The sequence below is a fragment of the Benincasa hispida genome, chromosome 8, assembly GCF_027475165.1.
Source record: "Benincasa hispida cultivar pf3 chromosome 8, pf3_genome.v1.1, whole genome shotgun sequence".
NCBI classification, from domain to species: Eukaryota; Viridiplantae; Streptophyta; class Magnoliopsida; order Cucurbitales; family Cucurbitaceae; genus Benincasa; species Benincasa hispida.
This window is the reverse complement of record NC_143485.1, coordinates 47,781,106-47,789,206: the sequence shown is the minus strand read 5'-3', so window position 1 is coordinate 47,789,206 and position 8,101 is coordinate 47,781,106.

Genomic DNA, 8,101 nt, shown 5'->3' with positions numbered 1-8,101 from the left:
GATTTGTTGATAATTAGTTTTTGGATTAATTTGAATTGTTCAAATTAATAAAAGTGAATAGATATATATATGATATAATTAAATTAATTAAATTATATATGATATAATTGACATAATGTATTTGATACATTATAGTTTAATTAGAGGAACAAATATTTGAATGTGATTCAAATATATTTTCTATGAATGAGATTCATAGTTGTTAAATTTAATATAAATATGATTTATATTAAATGCCATAAAATAGAGAAAAAGAACTATAGTTTATATTGTATATGATGCAATATTAAAACTATAGGTTATAAATATAATATGATAAGTTGGTTATCATATTTATTTATATTATTTATTATTTTCAATAATAATCCCTTTATTCTCTCCAACCACCTTAGTGGGTGGTTAAGTGATTTTTTTGTGGCAAATGGGATGAAAGAAATGATTTTCTAATTTTCCCATACAAGTCTACACGATTTACAGAGTCTATACGATAGACAATTTTACATTACATGATTGAAAAGCTATCTATACGATAGCATCTTCCTCAATCTTCTTCCTCCTCCAAACTCAAAATCCCTCCTTACTAAAATAGTCAGAGCCTACAACTCTTGAACTCTTGCTCCGAGTATACTAAAGGTTTCAAGTGGTCATGTCTATGTTTTTGGTTCATGATTTTCTTGAAGAGGGTCTTCAAATTTGATGCTTGTTGAGTTCGTGACAGTTCTAGGGTTTTTCGTGAAGAAGTGTTCTTCAAAGGTATAATCTCTTGAACTATATTTCTTGTTTAAAAAGCATGTTGTGATTTTACTTAGAATGCATAATTTGTATGTTTACAGTAAATTCGTGTTTGCAATCTAAATGGAGTTTGGACGATCCGCTTCCACTCATAGATCTCTTTAAAACGAGTTCCTTCAGGTTGTCTATTGAGGCTAAAGTTTCTGAAGTCCGTGGCAGTAGAACCCAGCTCAGGCTAAAAGAGAAAAGCCGACCAGAGAGTCTCAGAGCCTCCACAGAAAATCCAGAATACAGACAAACCGCTGGGACATATCAAGTAGCAAGCTTCTAGTTCAGAAGGAGTCTAGAGGGATAGGCTTGTGAGCAAATCATTTAGGAAGTGACATTGGGGGTGTTGTTTGATCGATACAGGGACTTGTTTCAGGTGTAAGCAGGCGGGAGATATTGTTGACCAATGCCCTAGTAGTGGTTCTGAAAGTGGTAATGTCGGCCTTTGAATTCACAGTAGGGGAGTTCAAATCGATAGTAACCACAGGATCAAGTTTATGCTACGACTCGGCATAAAGCGGAAAATTCGGACTCAGTAGTGACAAGTACACTCCCTATTTTGGGACATTATACCCTTATATTGTTTGACTCTGGTTCGACGCATTCATTTATATCGTCTGTGTTTGTGAAGCATGCTAGTATAGAATTAGAGTCGTTGTGTTATGTATTGTCCATTTCCACTCCATCTAGAGATGTTATTCATATGATAAAAAGGGAAATAGCATGTCAGCTTGTGATAGCAAAACATATATTAGATGTGACTTTTGTTAGTCATGGATATGACAAATTTTGATGTTATTTTAGGCATGGATTGGTTAGTTGCCAACCATGGCATCATAGATTATTTTTGTAAAGAGGTTGTCTTTAGCCCGCCTGCAGAAACTAGCTTCAAGTCTAGAGAAGCTAAGACGGAGGCTTAGCCTAGGGTAATCTCAGTTGTAATAGCTAGAAGATGGTAAGCCAGGGTGCTTAGGCACTTTTGGCTAGTGTAGTTGATACCAGAGATCCTGAAGTCACCTTGTTGTCCGAGCCAGTTGTGAGGGAGTATTCAAATGTTTTTTGGAGGTTCTCTCAAGGTTGCCATCGTAAATAGAGATACATTTCACTATGGAATTGGGACTAGACACTACCCCAATCTCTAAAGCCCCTTATAGAATGGCTCCAGCAGAACTGAAAGAGCTTAAGACCCAGTTGCAAAAGGCTGCTTCACAAGAGTTTCATACATCTGAGTGTGTCACCCTGGGATGCACCAGTATTGTTCATGAAGAAAAATGATGGTTCATTACACCTATGCATAGACTATAGGGAGTAGAATACGGTAACCATAAAAAACAAGTATCCACTCCTCAAAATTGATGATTTGCTTGATCAACTTCAAGGAGCTGCAATATTCTCCAAAATTGAGCTCAGGTCAGGTTACCACCAACTAAAGATAAAGGAAACCAACATATCTAAGACTGCATTCCATTCTAGATATGAACATTACGAGTTCATTGTAATGTCGTTTGGTTTGACCAACGTTCTAACAGTGTTTATGGACATGATGAATAGAGTGTTCAAGGATTTTTTTGACACTTTCTTGATAGTTTTTGTTAACAATATTTTGGTCTATTTCAAGATAGAGGCAGAGTATGAGGAACATTTTAGGAAGGTCTTGGGAACATTGAGGGAGAATAAGTTGTATGTCAAATTCTCCAAGTGTGAATTCTGGCTATATAAAGTGTCCTTCCTTGGGCATGTGGTATAGAAAGATGACATATCTATGAACCCAGCTAAGATTGAGGCGGTTATGACTTGACCTCACCTCGTGACAGTCAGAGAGGTGCATAATTTTCTAGGTTGGCAAGTTATTACCATTGGTTTGGAGAGAATTTCTCTCGCATAGCCACCCCTTTGACTCAGTTGACCAGAAAGGGAGCATCATTTGATTGGAGAAAAGCTTGTGAGGACAGTTTTCAGAACCTCAAGCAGAAGCTGGTCTCTGCATCAATTCTTAAAGTACCAGATGGTTTCAAAAGTTTTGTGGTTTGCATTGATGCTTCTAAGAAGGGTTAGGTCGCATGCTTATATAGGACAGTAAGGTGGTTGCCTATACCTTCCACCAGTTGAAGAACCATGAGCGAAACTATCCTACGCATTACTTAGAGCTAGCGGTGATGGTTTTTGTCTTGAAGATTTAAAGACACTATTTGTACAGCGAAAAGATACGAATTTTTATCGATCATAAGAGTTTGAAATATTTATTCACCCAAAAGGAGTTGAATATGAGGCAGCACTAGTGGCTCGAATTAGTAAAGGATTATGATTGTGAGATTTTGTACCACCCAGGCAAGGCAAATATGGTGGTCGATGCTCTCAGTAGGAAGACGGCTCACTCAGCAACCTTAGGAAGATGGCTCACTCAGCAGCCTTAGTCACCACACAGGCTCAACTATGTAAGGATTTTTAATGAGATGAGATTATAGTAGCGGTGGGGGAAGTCACCTCACAACTAGCACAGTTGACAGTACAACCGACTTTGAGGCAGAGAATTATAGATGCACAACAGGGAGATTCTTACCTGGTGCAGAAGTTCCGTCAGGTGGAGTTAGGATAGGATATCAAGAGTGGATTGTTGGTAGAAGCTCATAGCTCCCCATTCTCCATCATTCTGGCAGCAGTAAGATCTATTAAGACTTGAAACAGTACTATTGGTGGTTCGATATGAAAAGAGAGATAGTTGATTATGGCAGTAAATGTTTGGCCTGTCAGCAGGTGAAGACCTCGAGACAAAAGCCAGTAGGTTTGTTACAACCTTTGAGTGTACCAGAATGGAAGTAGGAGAGTGTTTCCATGGATTTCATTGTGGGCTTACCAAGAACAACGAAAGTTATACAATAATATGGGTGTTGGTAGACAGGTTCACTAAGGTGGCGTATTTCATTCTAGGGAAACTCTCTTATCTGGTGAATAAGTAAGTGCAACTGTATATGAAAGAGGTGGTGAGATTGCATAGGGTGCTAGTGTCAATTGTGTCTGACAGAAACCCTCGTTTTATTTCTAGCTTTTGGAAGAGCCTCCAAGCAGCGTTGGGCCCTCGGTTGAATTTTAGTACAGCCTTCCGCCTTCCACCCTCAGACTGATGGGCAAATGGAGTGCTTGAATAAGATCTTTGAAGATATGCTGCGTGTCTGTGCATTGGAGTTTTTAGGGAGTTGGGATAGTCACCTGCAATTGATGGAGTTTGCATATAATAACAAACTATTGGCATGTCGCCATTTGAAGCCCTATATGGTAAGGGTTGCAGGTCTCCTATTTCCTGGGGTGAGGTAGATGAGCGAAAGTTGATAGGAACTAAGTTGGTGCAGATGACAAATAAAGTCATGCATAAGATTTGGGTCCGAATGTTAATAACGCAGAGCAGATAGAAAAGTTACGCCAATGTTAGGCATAGAGATCTTGAGTTCGAGGCGGAGGATAAAGTATTTCTGAAGGTAGCACCTATGAAAGGTGTCCCGAGGTTAGAAAGGAAGAGGAAGCTCAGTCCGCGTTTTGTGGGGTCATTCGAGGTTTTGGAGTGAATTGGCCATGTGTCTTATCGTTTGGCACTATCACCGTCCCTCTTTGTAGTACACAATGTTTTCCATGTCTCATTGTTGAGGAAGTACGTAATGGATCCATTTCATGTGGTGGACTTTGAGCCCTTGTAGTTAAATGAGAACCTAAGTTATGAGGAGAAGCTTGTAAAGATTATTGCAAGGGAAGTGAAAGTTTTGCACAATAGGGAGGAGGAAACATGGAAAGAGAGGAGGAAATTAGAGCTTAGTACCCAAAGCTCTTTCTATTGGGGTTGATGCCCTAAATCTTGTAGGGTTCTGTAGTTTATAAACACATGTATGAACAAATGCTTTGTGATGTATAATATGAGATATTTTATTCACTTCAGTCTATGAAATATGAGATATTTTAGTTGCATTAACCACAAACCAATAAACTAAGATCCATAGTTATAGTTGTAACTTAAGCATGTATGTGGAGATATACAAGTGGATCGTGCTTTAAGTGACAACCAAAATAGTCTGTAGTATATGAATAAAGGAGGGAAACCTTATCCTGGTGACACTACGAGTGTGGCCCACTTTGTAGGTGTTATAAATGTTGTAAAGTGCTACAAATGGTTTGATCCTTATCATTCGTGTATTAGACATACGAGCGAAGATGCTCTTTACAAAGGAGTTTGTATGAGGTCGGACGACGAAATGTTTAGTCTCATTATATAATGTCGTTCATGACAGAGACTTTCATTTCACTGGTATGACCATAGGTAGCATGACCTTAATCCTGAGTGAGTTATGAACTTCTGCCCATGAAGGTAGTCCTTTGATTTGCATAGGTGCAAATGGCCAGATCGTCGACTCAAACCTACCACTTTGGGCATTCGTCTAATTAGAGAGTTGGGAACTCAACTACACAAGACGGAATTTACTCCTTCCTCTAAGCAAAGGTAAATAGATAAATTACTCCCTTAAGGGCTGATTCTGAGGCTTGAACAATATGGCGCCACTTATTCTCTTAGCCCGAGAAGGGTTTAGTTATAGTGGAACTATGATATATTGTCATTAGAGTAATCAGTGGTACTTAAGGAGTTAGATATAACAACAGGGGCAAAACAGTAATTTGGTCCAGCTGTACTTACGAGCGATTTGTGATGAGTCATCGTACTCTTGATTGGTTATATTCGATGGATAGAGAAATATATTTATAGTGCGAAGAGTGCAGTTGTCGGTCTTTAGTGGAGTGCCCGACAGTTTACGGATGGTAGATATCATGATTAAAGAGTTTAGTCAGTTATTCACGTATCGTTGGATCTTTAAGCTATAGGTCCATAAGGTCCCCTTGGTAGCTCAATGGATTCATGTTGAGAATCAATTTTTGGGTTAGTTTGAAGTGTTCAAATTAATAAGAGGGGATTTGATTATATATGATATAATAAAGTTAGTTTAATTATATATGATATAATTGATTTGATATATTTGATACATTATTTGATTGGAGAAATTAATATAAATATGATTTATATTAAATTTCATAAAGGAGAAAAAGAACTATGGTTTATATACAGCAAATGATATAATATTAAAACTATAGGTTATAAATATAATATGATAAATTAGTTATTATATTTATTTATAATAATTAATTATGAGATAATTGATTTTCGTTTTCTCCAAATAACCACCTTAGTGGGTGGTTTTAGAAAGTATTGTGGCTAACCGTGGGATAAAGAAGGAAAATGTTATCTCATTATCTAATTATTCAATGTATCGAGTTCACTACACGATAGTGCCATTTTACGACACGATCGCGGAACGAGTCTATGCGATAGACTGACATATTCTACACGATCGTTCTATCCTTTCCTCGATCATTTACTCATTTACTTCTTCCTCCATCCCTCTATCCAAATCCATATAGAGCCCATACCTTCTGGATTCTCACACCAAGAATATCAAGGTAATCGAGTTGTGGTGTCCAATTCTGTTCAAGGAACGAGGATCCAGTTATAATCGATGGTGATTGAGGATCTTCCAGTTCGTGCTGTTTGCTGAGTTTGCTCGTTGCGTTCGTGTTGTTCAATGCATTCGAGTTTGATTGAGGGAATACGTGAAGAAAAGGGTTCTTCAAAGGTATTGCACTCGATCCTTTATTTTTTATTTAGAAGCATGGTGTAATTTTATCCTTAATGCATAATCTATCTGTTTGATTGTAAATGTATGTGTTCTTTCACAATGATTTTTGGAACGATTTACTTCCGCTCACTTGTTCTCTAGATTTAGAGTTCCTTCAATTGGTATCAGAGCCAGGTTGTTCTGATATTCTCAATTCCATTGATGTATTGAATTTCATTTATGGTCTTGGTGGGTTTTAAGTATCCTGCAATGCATTTAAGGGTTAAATATGGTTGTGGATGCTATTGATGTTTCGGGATGATTGCCTCTGTTTAAGCTTTCTTTTACATTTTCATAAGTTGATTTGTAAGGGCCCCTTCGTTTTTTGGCATAATTAACTTGCTATTGAATCTGTATTACAGTTTTTGTTTTGTTTGAACCGTTCGTGATGGAGCTTCAGATGCATGGAGATGTTGTTCTCTTCGAGGAAGAAGTCTAAAGGTTGCTTGCATCGTGTAGCCCAAGCTAAATGATTGTTAGATTTGGCTATGCGATCGTGTAGAAAATTTCTACTCGATCTTGTAATATTTACAAAACAATCGCATAGCTAATGCTACACGATTGAGTAAAGAGTTTACTAGATCGTGTTGTGTTGGCTACTCGATCGTGTAAACGCTCGGGGTAAACGATCACTGAGTATATGATACTTGATGCATGGCGTGCGCACTAGACGGTTGTGGTAGGCTGACATGCTTATCGTATAATCACTAGCTACTCGATCACTCGATATGTGATAATCGACACTTGCTCCACGATCGTTTAGACAATCATCCTCCATCGCATAGCCGCTGTCTGAACGATCACGTAGCATGCGTTACTTGATGTGCATTGCACGATCGCTTGGCCTTCATGTTTATCACATAGTCCTAAGGCAGTCGATCCATACTACACGATCGTTTATACTCGATCAGCATTACTCGACGGTCACAAGGAGCTGCTACACGATCAAGTGACGAGGCTTCCCCCGAGTGATTCAAGACCCGATTCGCCTGTTTGAACCAGTTGACTCGATGCTTTTTGTAATAGATAGCTTTTATTTCCAATTTTTTAGGCTAATTGTCTCGATCCATCAATTTTTAATGAATGTACATGTGATGTATGTTTAAATATATGTCATAATGTATATCATATAGTTTTAAAACCCACCATAGGTTATGCATTTTATTCATGCATCGTTTTTATATTATAAATGTTATAATATAGTAGTTTGCATGATTAAATTACATTAAAGCATGCTCATGCATCATATAATATATGCATGCATTAAGCATATCCATGCATCATCTTTATATTATAAGTGTTATAGTATAAGGATGTATGAAAGCATGTATGCTTAGTTCATTACAAGTTATATAAGAGTTGTACATAGTAATGAATGAACATTGCATGAAGCATGACACTTAGGTTAATTTATAAAAGTTATAAATACCTAGTTTAGCTTAGCAATGTGGTTGGTTTTAGTTGTTTCATTTTTTATAAGAGTTATAATTACAGAAATTAGAACTAAAATCAATAAGAAAGACATGCATGCAAACTTAGGCTTTAATCATGTTATAAATATCTCACGGTTCTAATGAGATAAGAAACCTAAGTTTAATCTTTGAATTTGGTTT